The 18,205-nt window shown below is 50.2% G+C and overlaps 1 protein-coding gene and 1 pseudogene across 2 annotated transcripts in view; one reads left to right on the top strand and one right to left on the bottom strand.

The window, feature by feature from the left end:
* Megf11 (multiple EGF like domains 11) overlaps window positions 1-18,205 on the bottom strand; it is a 183,389-nt gene that overhangs the window by 116,837 nt on the left and 48,347 nt on the right. The gene's annotated exons all lie outside the window — the stretch shown is intronic.
* On the top strand, window positions 10,987-11,811 carry LOC122114400 (annotated as a pseudogene).

The following is an 18,205-nucleotide window of genomic DNA, read 5'->3' as shown; positions in this document are numbered from 1 at the left end:
CCGTCCTGGTGGGTTTGATGCATTAGGTTCACTGACAGGCTCCCATCCCCGCAAATCTCAATAAAGCATTTCTTCTAGCAGTCTTCGCAGGGCCACTACAATAACGGGAGACTATCGGGATCTAAGCTGTACTGAAGGTAAACGCAACTTTCCCTAAGAGCCTTGAAATGTTTTAACTACCATTTCAATCAAGCCTGCAAGTCTGAAATGTAGCATTAAACCTACTTCTGCAAGAAGCTGTTTTCTTTCCACCACTCTCCCCACCAGAACTAATAAATCCAAAGGCCCACTTAGGTGAAGACAAGCTAGTCGCTGACAAGGCAGTTTCGGGAGCCGATGCAAACAGCCCCGGGACGGACGGGTGTGAGGGGCAGCTCTAGGCTGGGCTCCTAGAGCTCCAAGTGCAGCCGGGTGGTGACAGATGTGGGGTCTGGATTATAGGATTGGGGTGTGCTGCTCCCCTACACCCCCAGCACCTTTTCTGCTGTCCCAGAGGCCCTGGGGAAGGGTGGGAAGTACCTCTGAGTATCTAGCTACCTCTCCATCTTTGCAGAACTCACCCCCTCTAGTCCCCTGCCCAGTGGCGAGCTCTGGTTCTGTAATATCCCCAGCCAAGGAGGAGGGGACAGTGGCCGCTTCGGATCCTGTGGGGTACTTTTAGTAGTGCTTCACTCTGGTCCATGGTACCATCCTAAATGACTCCCATCCTAGCTGCAAAGAACCATTGCCCAGAGTTCTCCAGTGCCATCGCCCCATGACAGGGCCAGCCTGTCCCTTCCCTAGGCCGTCCCCTCCAGAACTGCACCCTTTACCTAAGGGGTTTGACTTTGGGTGGGTCAGAATCCCTCATCCCCCCCCCCCCCCATTATAGGCCCATCACCTTGAGTGACCTTGGAGGAACTGCTTCGGACTTGGCTCCTCCCCCTTCATGTGGAGGGCGTGGCCAAGGGAGGCCCAGCCTGGTGAGCCCAAACCAGAACGGTTCCCTTTCTCTGCCACCAAGTCTTCACCTCCAGGAAGTCCTCCCCTGCTCTAACCCAAGTGTTTGCTGCTTCTGGGCTCCTCTTTCTCCGTGGATCCAATCTTGCCAATCTCATTAGAGCCCCGCCACCCCTTCTGAAAGCGACCCCCGCTTTCTGATGAAGGAAGGCATAGCTCTGCCTGGCAGACCTCATTCTGATAATTGGGTTTTAATAGCCCTGGGCAGGGGAGACGGGATGCCATGTATGCTCCCCACTCTAGGTGGAGACATAATGAACAACACCTGCCCCTCATTACCTGCTCACCTTGCTCAGTTCCACAGCAGTCCAGGATGAAGTGAACCCCAAGCCCTTGGAGAACTGCACAGGCTCCGAGTGGTAGGGGTGGGGGAGGGAGACCCCACCCCAGTGTTAGCCACCCAGCAGGCCTGAGAGAGGGCTGGGAGCCCCAGACCTCCATGGACCACCTGACACCCAGTCCCCTGTGTGTATGTCAGAGCAAATCCTTCTAGAAGACACCAGGTTCCCAAGCAGGGGAACGAAAGTGCTGATTTATTTACCTAATTAGAGCAAAACAAACAGGCTGGAAGCAGGCAGATCGGTTCTCTTATTCACCAAGGAGTCACTCCACCCTGCCGGGGGCACAGGGGAAGTTGGGCTTGGGGAATCTGAGGGAGGATGTCCCAGGAGACATGGCTAGGGGTGGGGCAGGTAGTGGGGTCCTGGGGTTTTGGTCCCTAGCACGAAGATAGGACAGAGAGATGTGGCAGAGGATCAAGAGCGGGGATGCATAGAAATGGGAGAAGGATCACCAGATGGCATTGGAGACAGAGAAACGGGGTAAAGGGCAGAGAGCCAGGGTAGGGGCCAGAGAGAGAGGGCAGAGAAATGGGGGAGGAGACAGCGTAGATCTGGACAAGAATCAGAGAGATAGGACAAGGGACAGAAAAGTGGCAGGGGATAGAGAGTAGGTATGGGACACAGAGGTTTGGTAAAGGACCCACCCAGGTCTGGACCCCAATTTGCCCTATGCCAGCAGCAGCCCCGCTGGAGTTCAGGGCTGGCTAACTCTCTTCCCCGGCTGGTTCCCCAGAGAAGCCCTGTCCACACTGTGGTGGGGGGTAGGGAGCTCTTAGGGGTGCTAAGCACTTTGGGGTCCTGTTCCTGTGCACACAAATCCTGTCTCCCCCCTCCCCAGCCCACCACCATGCTGCCATGTGGCTTAATGGCTTCCCACTGATCTTTGTATTATTGATTGCAATCCCTGCTTAGAAGCCTGAAAATGAGATCATCTTCCCCCCCCCCCCCCCCCCCCCCCCCCCCGCCTTTTCCCCCCTCCCCCGCCCCTGCCCTATTGATTTCCCCATCTTTTCTACTAGGCAAACACCAAGATCTCCGCTCATGGTTCACTGCTGGAGGAGACTGAAGAGAAGCCCAAGTAAGATGGAGGAGCATGTGGGGGTCCCCTCCTCTTCTTTCTTGGGCTAGGGCTTAGGACCCTGCTTTGGGTGTTGAAGGGAAGAGGCTTTTGTTTTGCAGACACACCAAGTTCACAGGAGGAGGGCTACAGAAGCCATTTCATCCAATGCTCATTCCAGAAGGTTCTGAGCAGAATCGGAATGGACAGCGAAGTTGAAGGGAAAGCCTTGGCCGAAGAACTTTCTGAATGCTAGAAGAAAAGCCTGAGGAGGGATGTTTCTTTGGGGACAGAAGAGGAGGCCCTGAGCTGCCAGGGCCTTGAGACGCGGAGTGGAGGGGTACATCTAAGACCCTTAATTCTACCTCAGAGCCCCCAGTCGGGTGCTGGCTCTTCCCCTCCCTCCACACAGGCCTCCTCATGACCCTCAGGACCAGGACTCACCTGAGACAGCACGTCTGTGGTGGGACTAGAACAATCTAGAATTCTAAAACTATCTCATTGATAATCTTTTGTGTGTGTGTGTGTGCCAGTCCTGGGCTTGAACTCAGGGGTCTGGGCTCTGTGCCTGAGCTCTTTTTGCTCAAGACTAACACTCTACCGCTTGAGCCACAGATCCACTTCCATCCTTTTTGGTGCTTACTTGGGGATAAGAGTCTCATGAACTTTCCTGCCTGCGCTGACCTCAAACCACGATCCTCAGATCTCAGCCTTCAGAGTAGCTAGGATGACAGGTGTGAGCCACTTGCCCATCTACAGTGATCATCTTCAACATGACACATCTGATATAGGGACACCCAATCTGGAGGATTATGGGAGATCTACCCAGGAGCTGTCCAGCATCCATCTGCTCCTAGTGGGGAACTTCGCCACCATGCGGCCTTGGTTTCTCTGAGCTCCAGGTGTCTAGGCAGTGAGATCCTGCATCTCCTGGCTGGGTCTCTGTGGGGCTGCGTTGTCTCCTCTGGATGTCACCTGAATGTTCCCTTACTAGGAATCCCATGGGGATTCCACCACTACTTGAACCAGGGCTTGAAGTTAGCCCCCAAAGGGAAGTTCCCCAGACATAAGCAGGATACCATTTCCTTGGAGGAAGCCCCCGGAACAGCAGAGACCCTCATGTCTCCTAATCTGGAGGGCAGTGGAGCTGTGCCATCTGCCGGCCACTCCGCAACGCACTCCAGTTCCCACGGATGAGTGTGGGCAGAGCACACGTTTGAAGTGTGGCTCAAGCGGTAGATGCCAACCTTGAGCAGGGAGAGAGAGAGAGAGAGAGAGAGAGAGAGAGAGAGAGAGAGAGAGAGAGAGAGAGAGAGCACCAGGCTCTGCAAGCCAGGTGCTGAAGACTCATACCTATAATCCTCGACACTCAGAAGGCTGAGATCTGAGGTCAAGGTTTGAAAGTCCAAGCAGAAAAGTCCATGAGACTCTTATCTCCAATCAGCAAAAAAGCTGGGAGTGGAGCTGTGGCTCAAGTGGTAGAGTCCCAGCCTTGAGTGAAAAAACTAAGGGAAAGCATGAGGCCCAGTGTTCAAGCCCCAGGCTTCACACACACACACACACACACACACACACATACACACACACTAAGCCCAACATTAAATGAATGAATGAATGAATGAATGAATCCCTCTTCCTCTCTTGGTGGCCACAAATGGTAATAATGCTTAACAGCTCCCCAGAAGACAGAGCCTCCAAACAGCCCTAGGAAATACACATCAATAGCTCCATTTTACAGTTGAATACACTGAGGTCCAGAGTAATTGTGGGACTTGTGGGAGATCTTGGGGACTGTTTTAGCAAAGGGGCAGCAGAATCCAGCCCTCCTGCTGCAGCCCCACTTTCATCTTACCTGAGGTGGAAGATTTTATATACGTCAGTAAAAGTCCCAACACCTGAGCCCCCGGCAGCCCCTTCCTCCTCGCCCAGGGGCCTGTGTTGAGAGGGACCTGGTCAAATTGTCTTTTATGGCTCCCAGAACTGCACTAACAAATGTCTGTAAGCAGCAGCAGTTAGAAGCAGATTAATGTCTCCGTAGCCCTAACACTTCTTCAGCCCCCTCTGCCTGTCAGGTCATTACCAGCTAGTTTATAGTCATGAGGCCCTTTTCCAGTGCGCTAAATGGTTCCAATGATAAAGAGTCCACAGGGCCAAGCCATCCATGCTGCCTGGCCCTGTCTTCCCGTGTGTGGCAGGATGTGGAGGGAAGGTGTGGCTCTAAGTAAAAAAAAACAACAAACAAAAACAAAACAAGTTCTATCTGGCACCAGTGTAACTTCACTCAGGAGGCTGAGATTTTAGGATTGGGGTTCAAAGCTAGCCTGAGCAAGAAAGTCCATGGAGACTCTTACCTCCAATTAACCATCTGACATTCATGGACTTCTTTGTTCAATCTCATTATACATGTATTGCACTTTAAAAATTGTTAACCTTGGCTGGGCACCTATAATCCTAGCCACTCAAGGAGGCTGAGAGCTGAGGATCAGGGTTTGAAGCCAGGCCAGCCAGAAAAGTCCTTGAGATGCTCAGCTCCAATTAACCAGCAAATAGCTGGAAGTGAAGGTATGGCTCAAATGGTAGAACACCAGCCTTGAACAGAAAAGCTAAGGGACAGCACCCAGGCCCTGAGTTCAGAGCCTCGTACTGGCATGTATGTATGTGAGTGCATACACGTGCACATACATAAACACAAGTAAGTAAATAAAATTTTAAAAAACAGCCAGGACATTGGGAGGATAAAATAAAGCCAACACCCTAGTGCCCAGCCCATACTCTGCCATATAGTAGGTGCTTCGTAAAATGCCATCCCCTTCCCTATGTTCCAAAATAGTTACGTAGTTACAGAAATCAAAGGTTATAGGAAGGTTTTAGAAAGATAAACAGAATTGAGAGAAACCTTGTGTTGGCTTCAGAGCAATTTCCCTACTCCGAAGAACTAAGATGGAGTTACTCATTTCAGGCTCTCTTGGTCCAGCTTAGTGACCATGGCACCTACATTCTTGATTCTGGTCTGTGCCCAGCATTGCACAGGCATGGAGAGAGAATAGAAATCCACAAAAAATCCGCTTGAGAGAAGATCCCCTTGCCCCGGCCTCGATTCTGCCCAGCACTCAGAACAGTATCTCACTTGCCTGCCTGCTTCTCTATAGTGCCTTCCATTCCTTGTTTGGTTTTTGTTTGCTTGTTTGTGTGGGCCTGAGGCTTGAACTCAGGGCCTGGACACTGTCTCTGAGCTTTTATGCTCATGGCTACAGCGCCACTTCCCACTTATTTTTTTTCTGGTTAATTAAAGATCAGAATGTCATAGACTTTCCCACCTGGGATTGCTTTGAATCTCAATCCTCAAGATCTCAGCCTCCTGAGTAGCTGGGATTGTAGGTGTGAGCCACCAGTTCTGACCTTCCTTCCTTGTGGGCAGGGGCTCTCCTTCCCTCCCCAGTGCCAGCTATGCCCACAGCCCAAGGCCACAGCCCTACCCCCCCCCACCCCCATCCCCCCATTCCCCCCCACAGGAACACAACAGGTACCCAGCTCCCAAAGCATGCAACGTCACTGCATTTCTTCATCATTCTCTGGCCCTGCTGGCTGCGATTGACATCGAGAGATGTTTCAAGCTGAGGGCAAGCCCGGAGAAGTCAGCCCTGCTAATCTTGATTTGCTAAGCAAATTGTATTGACTCATGGAGGAAGTCTGCTCTTTTCAGGTCTATGCCAGTGTATGTCCTCCCTGGAAGACACCCTGAGTGGCATCAGGGATCTGTCACTCCTGTCACCTGTACACCCGAGGGCCCTGCTTCCTCTGCAAACTGAGACCCAGAGCAGAGAGACACACAGTTCAGGAGAGAGAAGAAGCCTCTTGGTGCGTGTGTGCTGGGACTTGAACTCAGGACCTACCTACCATTCACATGTGGCTTTTTTACTCAAGATTGGTGCTCTACCACTTGAGTCACAGCTCCCTTTCTGGCTTTTTGCTTGCTATGTGGAGATAAGAGTCTGCCAAATATGTCTGCCCGGGCTGGCTTCAGATCATGATCCTCAGATCGCAGCCTCCTGAAGAGCTAGGATTACAGGTATTAACAGAAAGCTGTTTCCTGCTCCATATCTCTCCCTGCCCTGTACTTCTGCTGAAGTAACATTCGTCATCTTCACTCTTTTACTCCAAGAAATGGCCCAGCTCACTTTGGTAAGGAACACTCCACACGCTCTCCCAGGACTAGTATCTGCCCAAATAAATGACCACCATGGGACCCGGCGTGGATCCTTCTGGATGGGCCACACTGGGGAGCCTGACCTGTGTCTTCCCTGCATTTCCAGCACGATCCTGGGTCACACCTATCCTGTGAATGCACGCTGGAGGCGGGAACTTGACCTTGGGTTATTCATCTCTAAATCCTCAGAGTCTGGCTTAACAACAACCCACTCCCTACCCCACCCCCACCCCACACAAACCTAATTTTGTTCTGTGAAATAAAAAATGTGGGGAAAATGAATGTTGGCCACCCAGGTGTGGATTCAAATGAGGGGAGGGAAGAGGAAAGGAAAGGAGGGGAGGGTGGAGGGGTAGGGAGAGGAGGGGAGAGGGGAAGGGAGGAGACAGGAGGAGGGGGAAGAAGGCAGGGGAAAGGAGGGAGAGAAGGAAAGGAGAAAGGGTGGAGAGGAGGGAGGAGGAGAGGAGGGAAGAGGAAGGGAGGGGAGGGGAGGGAAAGTCCCCAGGCCCAAGTCATTCACTCTACGCTGCCACTGTCAGTCTTGTCTGCTCCCCAGCACTTACATCACTGACAGGATGCTTGATAATCGCCTGCTCTTCTTACCAATCGGGAGCACTGTCTGAGCACTACCTTCTCTTTCCCAACTCCAGTGGTATCTGAGTCGCTCACCCCTGTAATCCTTGCTACTCAGGAGTCTGAGATCTGAGGATCACCATTCAAAGCCAGCCTGGGGCAGGAAAGTCCATGAGACTCTTCTCACCAATTAACCACCAAAAGGAAAAGAAAAAACCCAAGAAGAGAGAGCTGTAGCTCAAGTGGTAGAGCACTAGCCTTGAGCAGTGCCCAGGCTCTGAGTTCAAGCCCTAGGATGGGTAGAAGAAAGCAAGAAAGAGAGAGAGAAAGAAAGAAAGAGAGAAAGAAAGAGAGAGAGAAAGAGAGAGAGAAAGGGAAGGAGGGAGGGAGGGAGGGAAGAAGGAAGGAAGGAAGGAAGGGAAGAAGGAAGAAAGGAAGGAAGAAAGGAAGGGAGAGAGAGAGAGGGAGGGAGGGAGGAAGGAAGGAAGGAAGGAAAGAAGGAAGGAAGGAAGGAAGTGAGGGAGGGAGGGAGGGAGAGAGGGAGGAAGAGAGGGAGGGAAGGAGGAAGGAAGGAAGGGAGGGAGGGAGGAAGAAAAGAAAGAAAGAAAGACGCAGAAGGAATGAAAGAAAGAGAGAGGGAGGGAGGGATGGAAGAAGAAAGGGAGAAAGAAAGGAAGAGAGTAAGAGAGAGAAAGAGAAAGAGAGAGGGAGGGAGGGTGGAGGGAAGAGAGGAAGGAAGGGAGAGAGGGGGATTGGAAGGGAAGGGAGGGAGGAAGAGAGGGAACTTGCAAGGGATGGAGGAAGGCTGATGACCAAAGCTTATAATCAGTAGTCTGCAATCCCCAGGGTGAGTAACTGAGGGAAATGAATGATGCTGTCAGTACTGAGGCTACCCTGACCTGGGGAAAAAAATCTCACCTTGAGCATCCAGCCTCTGGGCTTTGCATCTTACCCGCCACCCCTGGGGCCAGCTCTGCAGATCGAGCCCCCAAAGGTCACCTGGCTCACCCAGGCAGCATGCTGGGACCTCATCTTCCTGACTTGCTGTCGCCCCACTGTCTCCAGATCCTCTGTCTCTCCATCGCCCTCTCGGCCCCTTGATTTAAGGTGGCGACTTTTTCCCAGGCAACAGCAGAACTTTAATAAGAAGCCGGCCGGGGCTGATGGATGGCAGAAAGTTGGCACCAGCCTCAAGGTCAGAAGGAGTTATTTTAAACTATTCAGATTTACTAGGAGGGAAGCAAGTCAGAGGAGGATTTAGGGGCTTGCCTCCCAGCAAGACATGTGGCCATGTCCCCAAGCAATGGAAGACAGACAGCTCCTCTGCTCGCTACCCCATCGCTGCCTCCGCCCTGCCCCCCAAGATGGATGGCGAGGCCTCTGGCATGAGGAATTTATTGGGAGCTGGTCAGATAAATGTGCAGGCTGGTGTCTGAGCAAACCTTTGTCACCTCGCCTCTCTGTGGGGTGAGGGTGGGTGAGGGAAGGTATTAGCGAGGAGACAGGCCATGCGCTTCCTGGGCAGGCGGGTTGTCTCTCCTGTCTTGCCGTTTCTGGGAACCCAGCGCCTCTAAGTGTTCGTGATGAATTAGATTCATCTCTGTTAGACCCACCCTGCTCTATCAGCTCTTCTCGTGGGCACGGCTGTCCAGATGTGTCTGACTCTAATGCTTCATCAGCTTGGAGACTTGGACTGCCTGGTCCTCTTTTCTCCCAGCATACCAGGGAGCTCCAGGTTCTAATTCTTCCCATGTCTCTAACATATCAATCTCTATTCATCTGCCCAAGGTCCATTTCATCCTCCTCCCCTGGATAGACAGAAATTCAGAACTTCCAGCTTCACTGTCTGTCTGTCTCTCTCTCTCTGACTTGGGGGGTCTGCTGTGTATACTACACACAGACATACCCATAAACACCATGTTCCTTATTTTGCATGCTTGTAAACATACCCAGACGGAACTGTATGAAATGATCACAGCCCTCTGCTTGCTCCCACCAACTGTGATATATTTGAGATTCAGCCCGCAAGACAGGTACAGCACTTCTTCATTTATGTAACAGCTCTGGAGACGCCATCGTGGGAATACATTACAACTTATCCATTTCCCTCTGAAGGGACCGCGGTGTTACTGCAGATCTCCCCACTATGAATTGTGATTCGGGGCTGCGTGTGTTGGGGAGGGAGAGAGGGTCTCTGAACAAATTTCAGGTTCTAACCCAGAGGAAAGTCATAAAAAATATATCATAGGTAAAAACAACCATTTGAAAACTTAAAGAGATTCTGTGTGTGTATGTGTATGTGTGCGTGTGCGTGCACGTGCACGCGCATGTATGAGAGAGAGAGAGAATGCCCTTATATGAGGCTTGAACTCAGGGCCTGGGCGCTATTCTTTAGCTTTCTTGCTCAAGGCTGGTGCTCTACCATTGGAGCCACACCTCCACTTCATGTTTATAAGAGAGGTGAATATATCTGTTTATTGCTTATCAAAATTATTCTTTTCCTGGGAGCCGTATGTTAATAATCTTTGTGTGTGTGTATGCGTGCTAATACCAGGACTTGAACTCAGGGCCTTACATTCTCACTTGGCTTTTTCACTCAAGGCTGATGCTCTACCATTTGAGCCACATCTTCATGCCCGGCTTTTTTTATTTTATTTTATTTTTTTGGGTCCAGTCGTGGGGCCTGAACTCTGGGCCTGGGCGCTGTCCCTCAGCTCTTCAGCTCAAGGCTAGCGCTCTACCATTTGAGCCACAGCGCCACTTCCGACATTTTTCTTTTTGCTTATGTGGTGCTGAGGAATCGAACCCAGGGCCTCATGCATGCAAGACAAGCGCTCTACCACTGAGCCACCTTCCCAGCCCGCCCGGCTTTTTTTTTGCTGGTTAATTGAAGATAAAAGTTTCATGGACTTTCTTGCCCAGGCTAGTGACAAACAGGGATCTCAGATCTCAGCCTCATGAGTAGCTAGGATTACAGGTGTGAACCACCAATATCCAGCTGTCAATATTTTTAACCAGTATTTGATCATATTAGTGTACAGGAATTAAAATATATATTCTGAACAGTAACCCTTAAATAGCATGCATGTTGCAAATATCATCTCCCAGTCTGTGATTTCTCTTTTCACTTTGCACAGAGTCAAAGAGCTTTGGTCAGCTCTGATCTCCTGACTCACCAAACATGGGCCTAGATCATTTCTTTTCAAACAAAATGTATTATCTTTAAGCGGTTGTACAAGGAAGTTCCCATTCTACAAAGCAGTATATCAATACAAAGTGTCTGATAACATTGTTACTCATGGCTCCTAACCCACCCCTTCTCTCATTTTACCTTTCTTCTTTTTTTAAAAAATTGATATTAGGTCATTACATAAATTGTACATATTTCACAGTATTGTGCAATAGTGACACTTAAAGTATCACAAACACATTTTACTAGATTGTCTCTTGATACATATTTGGTAACCATAAAATAGCTCACGAAAACATTCTGTCAGATGAGGCCAGCACAGATGAGAATTTCATTCGGGATGCCTACTTAAGTCAGAATTAGACTTCTATCCAATGTTCTAGAAGCAATTACGGGTGTCCCACAAGTAGCCCAAAGCCTCTTGATTCTCATCAGCCGTGGAAGCAGTGGTTATTTATATTTTATAGATTGGCCAAGAAAAAGGAAATGTCAGGGGGAGGGGGAAATGTAGTTGTGGAGGTGGGGAGAGAAAGGATGGTAGGGGAAAAACAATGGAGGAGGCAACAATGCTTGATAAGAAATGCACTGGGGTTTGCGTCTCTTGTCCCATCCCGTCCTGTCCGGCCTTCGGTCTTGAATTCGGTCATTCGCCCGACTGACCTCGCCTCGCTTCCGCCATGGCCCTCAGCCATGCTGACGTGCAGAAGCAGATGAAGCACATGATGGCTTTTATTGAACAAGAAGCCAATGAGAAAGCAGAAGAAATCGATGCAAAGGCCGAAGAAGAATTCAACATTGAGAAAGGGCGTCTTGTGCAGACCCAGAGACTGAAGATTATGGAGTACTATGAGAAGAAAGAAAAGCAGATCGAGCAGCAAAGGAAAATTCAGATGTCCAATTTGATGAATCAAGCAAGGCTGAAGGTCCTCTGAGCTAGAGACGACCTTATCACTGATCTGCTGAATGAGGCAAAACAGAGACTCAGCAAGGTGGTGAAGGATACAAACAGATACCAAGTGCTGCTGGATGGGCTGGTCTTACAGGGCCTGTACCGGCTGTTGGAGCCCTGGATGTTTGTGTGCTGCAGGAAGCAAGACTTCCCTCTGGTTAAGGCTGCAGTGCAGAAAGCAATTCCGATGTATAAGACTGCCACCAAAAAAGATGCTGATGTCCAGATGGATCAGGAGGCCTACCTGCCTGAGGACGTAGCTGGTGGAGTTGAGATCTACAATGGGGACTGCAAGATAAAGGTGTCCAACACCTGGAAAGCCGGCTGGACCTCATAGCCCAGCAGCGGGAGGCTCACTGGGCGGGGCCTCCACTCCCAGCTCCTCTGCTGTATCCCAGCTCTCCGTGGCTTCGGCAGCAGGGAGGTGGAATCAGATGGTGCCCTGTGGACACCAGGACAGCTTCTGCTGTCCTGCTGCTCCTGTGTCTCACGTAGGCATGTCCGGAATGTCTATTTCCCCCCCTGCTGCGGTGTAACATGCATGCAGAATGCACATCTCCCAGGGTCGTAGTAGCTTCACTTTTCTTGGTCTGTAAGTGTGACTTAAAACCTACGCCACCCAAATTCTTTATTTATTAAAACAAAAGCTTTATGTATATACAAAAAAGAAATGTAAAAAAAAAAAAAAAGAAATGCACTCATTACCTTGCTCATGTAACTGTAACCCCTCTGTACAGTATTTTCACAATTAAAAAAAAAAAAAACTTATTAAAAGAAAAAGGAAATGTCTTTTCTCTGACCAGGGTGGAGGCAGATCCTACATCTCCTGATTACCACCTGACAAAAAGTTGAAGTCCAGAACACTGAGTATTTTTGTTTGTTTTGTCAGCTGTGGAGCTTGAACTCAGGACCTGGGTGCTATCCCTGAGCTCTTTTGCTCAAGGCTGCTGCTCTACCATTTTCAGCCACAGCTTCACTTCTGGTTTTCTGGTGGTTCACTGAGGAGTCTCATGGACTTTCCTGCCTGGGCTGGCTTTGAACCACAATCCTCAGATTTCAGCCTCCTGAGTAGCTAGGATTACAGGCGTGAGCCACCAGCACCCAACCCCAGTAGGTGTTTTGAAGCTCTCTGACATCTCAAGAACAGGTGGCTTATTCTTTAGCTTAAGGTCAGGTTTAACTTGAATATTTGCTTACGTATTTGAGAAATGAAAGGGAATAGATGAAGGGCAAAAAAGCCACTTTTAGCAGGATCTGTCAAAAGGGATCAGAAACAAGCTCCTGTGACTCAAAGGTCACTTGCATGGGCTGCAGTCTCCTTGAAAAAGGGAAGGGACAGGTCTCATGCATCTCCTAGTGTCCAGAACCTAGCATACTTCTGCAAGGACTCAAAAAACGTCTAGATGGATGGATGAATGGATGAAGGCATGGATGGATGGATAGGTGGGTGGGTGTGTAAATGGATGGATAGATGGGTAGATGGATGGATGAGTGGATGGATAGATGAATGGATGGATAAGTGGATAGATGAATGGATAATTAGATGGATGGATAGATGGCGCGATTAGTGAGAAGATGGATGGATAAGTAGATGGATGATGGATCAAAGGATGGACAGACAGAATGATGGGCATGTGGGTGAATAAAATGATACATGATCAGACAGGCAGATAGCTGGCTGAAATGATGTTTGGGATAATAGATGGGTAGATGGCTGTTTCCCAATTAGATAAGGCCCTAGGGGAAGAGTTGGTTTCAGTACAACTTTGCAAGCAGAGAGCCAACCCCGACAATCTTATCTTGGGTACTAGAATTATTCATACAAAAAGTTCTAAGTGGCAGAACGGCAAGAAATAATTGCTTCTAATTGGACTGAATCATTCTGGCCATACAGTAGACATATTTTTATAACTTTATTAATTATTCCATTTGAGGCCTATTACCCAGCCTGCCAGAATGGGCATCTCTTATTAGAGGGTGACAGATTCCCCAGTGCTATGGCTGCCTCAGCTGCCATAGCACTTTTGGGAAGAAGCTAGGCAGCTTCTAGGTCTCTGAGTGGATTAGTAGGTCTCTAAGGAGACCCACTATGATCTGAAGCCTGGGGGTAAAGGACAGGGCTGACCCCCCAAAGTGAGCTGCTCTAAGCCCTCCCCTAGCCATCTTACTGCCAGTCACGTCTGCCTTCCTTGGTCCTGCGAGGGAGGGAAAAGGATGTCAAGGCCAGGATATGCCCACTTGGCTTCTGCAGGTCACCCCCTGCCCAGAACCATTCACCAACTCTTAATTACAATGGGCTCCCCTCATCCAATCTGCTGCCTGACAAAGGCCAAGAGAGCCTGCTATATGTCCTTTAGTTACCTCCAATTGGGAACTGAAGTGAGTGAACACAGCCTAGCTGGCCCCAAAGGACAGGCCAGGGCTACAGTGTGTGTGTGGGGAGGCGGGGGGGGGGGGGGGGGGGGGGGAGGGGGGATGCGCATAGATCAGAGGTGTTAGCAGTCTCCTTTGCTCATACCTGGGTCAAGATCTGATCACAGGTTACTTGGGAGAAGAAAGAGGGGCTTGACCCATCAGGGAACAATGACGAATGTAAAATGCACCTATCGGGGCTGCCTGGTGGCCCATGGAGTCATGTCCAAGCTCCCAGTTTAAGAGAGCCATACCATCTGGTCGGGCCTGGCCTGCCTCTCCAACTTGGCTCCCAGGCCTTTGGCACCTCCTGCTCCATCCACACTGATGTGAGCCCGACTCAGCACCTTTGTTTCTATGGTCTACCTGCAAGGACAGCCCCTCTCACTCCTTGCAATCTCTGGCTACAGCATCCTTCAACTGCCTCCTTCCTCCCCCACCTTCCTGGCATCTTTCTCAACCCTCCAGATGATTGCGATCTCTGCTTCTTCTGAAAGATCAATTTGACTGTAGCTCGCATTACAACCTTGGGGCATCAAGTTGCAAAGCTTTAGAAGATCAAGCATCGTGACTCTGAGTTGTACCCAGCCTCTCCCCCCCAGTACCAGCCTACCATGAGGACACCATCAAGGAGGATCAAAAGGCATGATTGGACAGGACAGCAAAATTGCCTGATCCCAGATAACCCTGTGCTTATAAAAGGCCACTGAAAAGATGCTTCTGCTGGGTCCTGTGAATGAACTAAAACTCCCCCCAACTTTGTATCTGTGCCTTTTTTCTGGGGGTGGGGAAGGGAGTGCTGGTCCTGGGGCTGGAATTCAGTGCTTAAGCACTGAGCTTTATCTGTGTCTTCATTTGAACAATTCTCTGATACAGTCAGCATTGTGATCACCAAGACTACAGATTCAGTGAGAGAACCATCTCCTGTGGAAAACAAACTGCTCCTCAAGCCAGCAATGCCTTCCTCTTATCATCCTAAAGCAAACAGCAAAAACTCAGGAGACCATCTTGGTTCTTGGTCTGTTCCAGTAATAAAGTGATCACTTCCCTGGAATTCCTCCAGGGACCAAGACTAAGCAAATGGTCCACCAGGCCTCACCTGTGATTTGAGACTGTTTTAACTCTATGTACCTTCCTCATCCCTGCCCTCAACTCACCCTGTTTAATCTAAAGCCAATGCCTGAACCCCTAAAGATGGCTGAAGATGTACTGAAGTGCTGTCTTCCCAAACATGGCTACCAGGCTCATCAATCTCCATTCTCTGCCCTGCACCATGTCTGTTTATATTTGGTATGTGGGAATGAATGGTCAGACCTAACTTGGGACTCCTGGACTTTAAGCCTGGAATCTAAAAACCTGGTTTCATACTGAGTTACCCCCAGGTGCCAGGCATACGAGGGAGTTCAGCATCACAGAGCCAGGTAAGATCTGGACCTGCCATGGAGAAGGTCTCAGTGGGAGAGGATGCAGGAGAGCAACTGTGACCAAACAACTTCCCTCTGGGGGTGGAGAGGACCAAAGGAGCCATGTGCAAAGCGGAGGCCTGCGGGAGTCAGGAGGGCTCTTCCCAGCAGAGAACACAGGAGTAATGAGTCAATGGACAAAGGGGTCTAGTGATTGAGGAAGGACTTACAGAACGTGCGACAAGCAAGTGAGCATTGACATGAGAGTCATGTGTGAGACAGATACCTGGTTCAAATCTTGGCTCTGCTACGTACGAGCTATCATGACCTCAGATCTCAGTCCCGCGTCTAAAAGATAGGGGTATCAGGGATGAGTTACCTTGACAGTGTGGGAGTAGGGTAGAGCCCAACCTGTCAACCTTTCTCCTTTCATTCTGGCCAAAATACACCCAAAGAACTCACCTCTTGGAACCCAAGCACCTGGATAATGGCCAAGTCTTCCTGGGGCCTGGATATGCTTAGCATGGGGGCGGGGGGGGGGGGGGTGTCCCAGGAGCAGATGCAAGTGGCTCACGCCTGTAATCCCAGTTACTCAAGAGGCTGAGATCTGAGGATTGCTGCGGTTCAAAGTCAGCCCAGACAGGAAAGTCTGTGAGACTCTTATTTCCAATAAACTACTCAATAAAAAACTGGAAGTAGCATTGTGGCTCAAGTGGTAGAGAGCGCTAGCCTTGAGCAAAAGCAGCTCAGGGACAGCATCCAGGCCCAGAGTTCGAGCACCAGGTCCAGAAAAAAAAACAAAAACAAAAGGAATCCCAGGATCTACTCTTTGGGGGTGCAGTAGGGTTTTTCCCATCCATCTGTACGCTACTTTTGGGGACAGTGCCATCCTCCAGGCCTGGCAGAGAGAACCAACACGCCTCTCCCTTTTGGCAATGCCAGGCTGGCAGACGCAAGTATTGGCTCGTGACTCCCGGCCCCGGAGGAATAATGTTTCCCACAGCGTCCTGCCCACGCCACGCTGGGTGCACAGCGTGTTGGGAGTACCGTGCCCTTTTGCTGCCCACCCAGTGCAGGGAGGGGCGATGCTGGCATGGCTGCCAGCCCTACATGACGATGCCAGCTCAGCCCCTGCCAGTCTGTTTCTGTCACCTTCTAGGCAAGCATCCCCGCCCCCCCCCCCGCCCGCCCCCTGGCCAATTCTTGAGCCTGTCTGCGTGCCATTTATGATTTCTATCCTTAGGGAGCAGATGGCTAAAGCTGAGCTGGGCAGAATATATTCCCCTCCTCTATCAACAACACTGTGTGTGTGTGTGTGTGTGTGTGTGTGTGTGTGTGTGTGTGTGTGTGTGTGTGTGTGTGTGTGTGTGTGTGTCCTGGGGCTTGTGTGTGTGTGTGTGTGTGTGTCCTGGGGCTTGAACCCAGGACCTGGGCACTAGCTAGTACTCTTAACATTAAGCCATAGCTTTGTAGTTAACAAGCTAAGAGTCTTATAGACTTTCCTGCACCGGCTGGCTTCGAATCAGGATCCTCAGATCTCAGCCTCCAGAGCAGCTAGGATTACAGGCATGAGCCACTGGCATCTGGCAACACCCCCCCTTTCCACACACAACCCAGAGATGGCTGGCAGCTTCTGTGGCTCTCGAGATACAGGAGAGGCAGGTGTGGCCACATTGAGAGCCTATTCATCTCAGGACCTTTCTAGTCTAGGGGTGCAGAGTAACCCTGGAAGGGTAAACAGTGAGGCACAGAGCTGGTCCCGGGGGCAGCTGAGGATTCTGGGAAGGTCTCCCATTCTTCTTGGGGTGTTGGGGGGACATCAGAGGTCTATGGCTCAGAGTATAGACATGCAGTAGGGGGCTGCTTCAGTCCTGGGGTCTCCGTGAGCTTCCTCTCCCCTTCCCTCCCCTTTCCCCCCCCCCACCCAGTCTCACCCTCATCCTAGAAGGAGACAGCCCCTAATAGTGGGACACTCTTCACCCACTCCTGGTCATTTCCGGTTATCCCTGGAAGCCATCTATGAAAGGACTTTCTAGAGGCTGGGTGGCTCAGAAAAAGGGAGGCCGGACTGCGGGAGGTGATGGCTAAGAGCAAAAAGATGGACAAGGCGGCCGGTGGACCCGTCTTCCCGCTGTCCTGCAATCCCAGGTTCCCAGGACTCAGGACAGGGCTGGGCTTTCTTAGCCTTCTTCAAGGGGTCCTCTGGCTCTGACTTACTCTTCTCCTAAGTTCCTTCTCCTTTTCTTACTCACAGCTTGGGGGGGGGGTAACGGGGGTGGAGACATGCTCCAACTGTGGGGGCTTCTGGCCGCTCTGTGCCTTAGTTTGAGCTTCTAAAATGGGAACTAGATTGCCTGGCAGTGCTGGTGGCTCATGTCTGTGATCTTTGCTACTCAGGAGGCTGAGATCTGAGGATCACCAGACAAGGCCAGGCCAAGCAGAAAAGTCCATGAGACTCTTTCCACCCATTAACCAGAAAAAAAGAAAAAAAAAAAAGCTGGAAGTGGAGCTGTGGCTCAACTGGGAGAGAGCAGGCCTGGAGTGAAAACAAACAACGAATAACAAAAACCAAGGGAAGAGTGCAAGGCCCTGAGTTTAAGCCCTAGTACCGGCACAAAATAAATACATAATGAAACAGAACAAAATGGGTAACAATGCTGAAGAGGAAATGTACTCATTACCTTTCTCATGTAACTGTAACCCCTCTGTACAGTATCTTTACAATAAAAAATAGAATTTAAAAAAGAACAAAATGGAGACTCTCGTATGTGCCTGGATCCTTCTATCCTCTACTTCCTTCTGCTTCCCGTGATGTTTTTGTTTTGGTTTAAATTTTATTTTTTGTTTATATGGTACCAAGGAATCGAACCCAGGACCTCATGCATGCTAGGCAATCACTCTACCACTAAGCCACATCCCCACGATCGTACAAGTCAGAAACTCTGGTCTACTCTCCCTTCCTGTCTCTATGCAGGGGGCTCTGCTTCAGCTCCAGGCATATTCTCTCTCTCCCCTTTCCCTCCCCCCTCCTCTCTCTGATGATGATGATGAAAGCTACACCTCCCTCATCCCTC

This window comes from Dipodomys spectabilis, unplaced genomic scaffold (genome assembly GCF_019054845.1).
Source record: "Dipodomys spectabilis isolate Male_0828 unplaced genomic scaffold, ASM1905484v1 ptg000108l, whole genome shotgun sequence".
Taxonomy (NCBI): domain Eukaryota; kingdom Metazoa; phylum Chordata; class Mammalia; order Rodentia; family Heteromyidae; genus Dipodomys; species Dipodomys spectabilis.
Note: the sequence above shows the minus strand (reverse complement) of the source record. Positions and strands in the feature narration are given on the sequence as shown.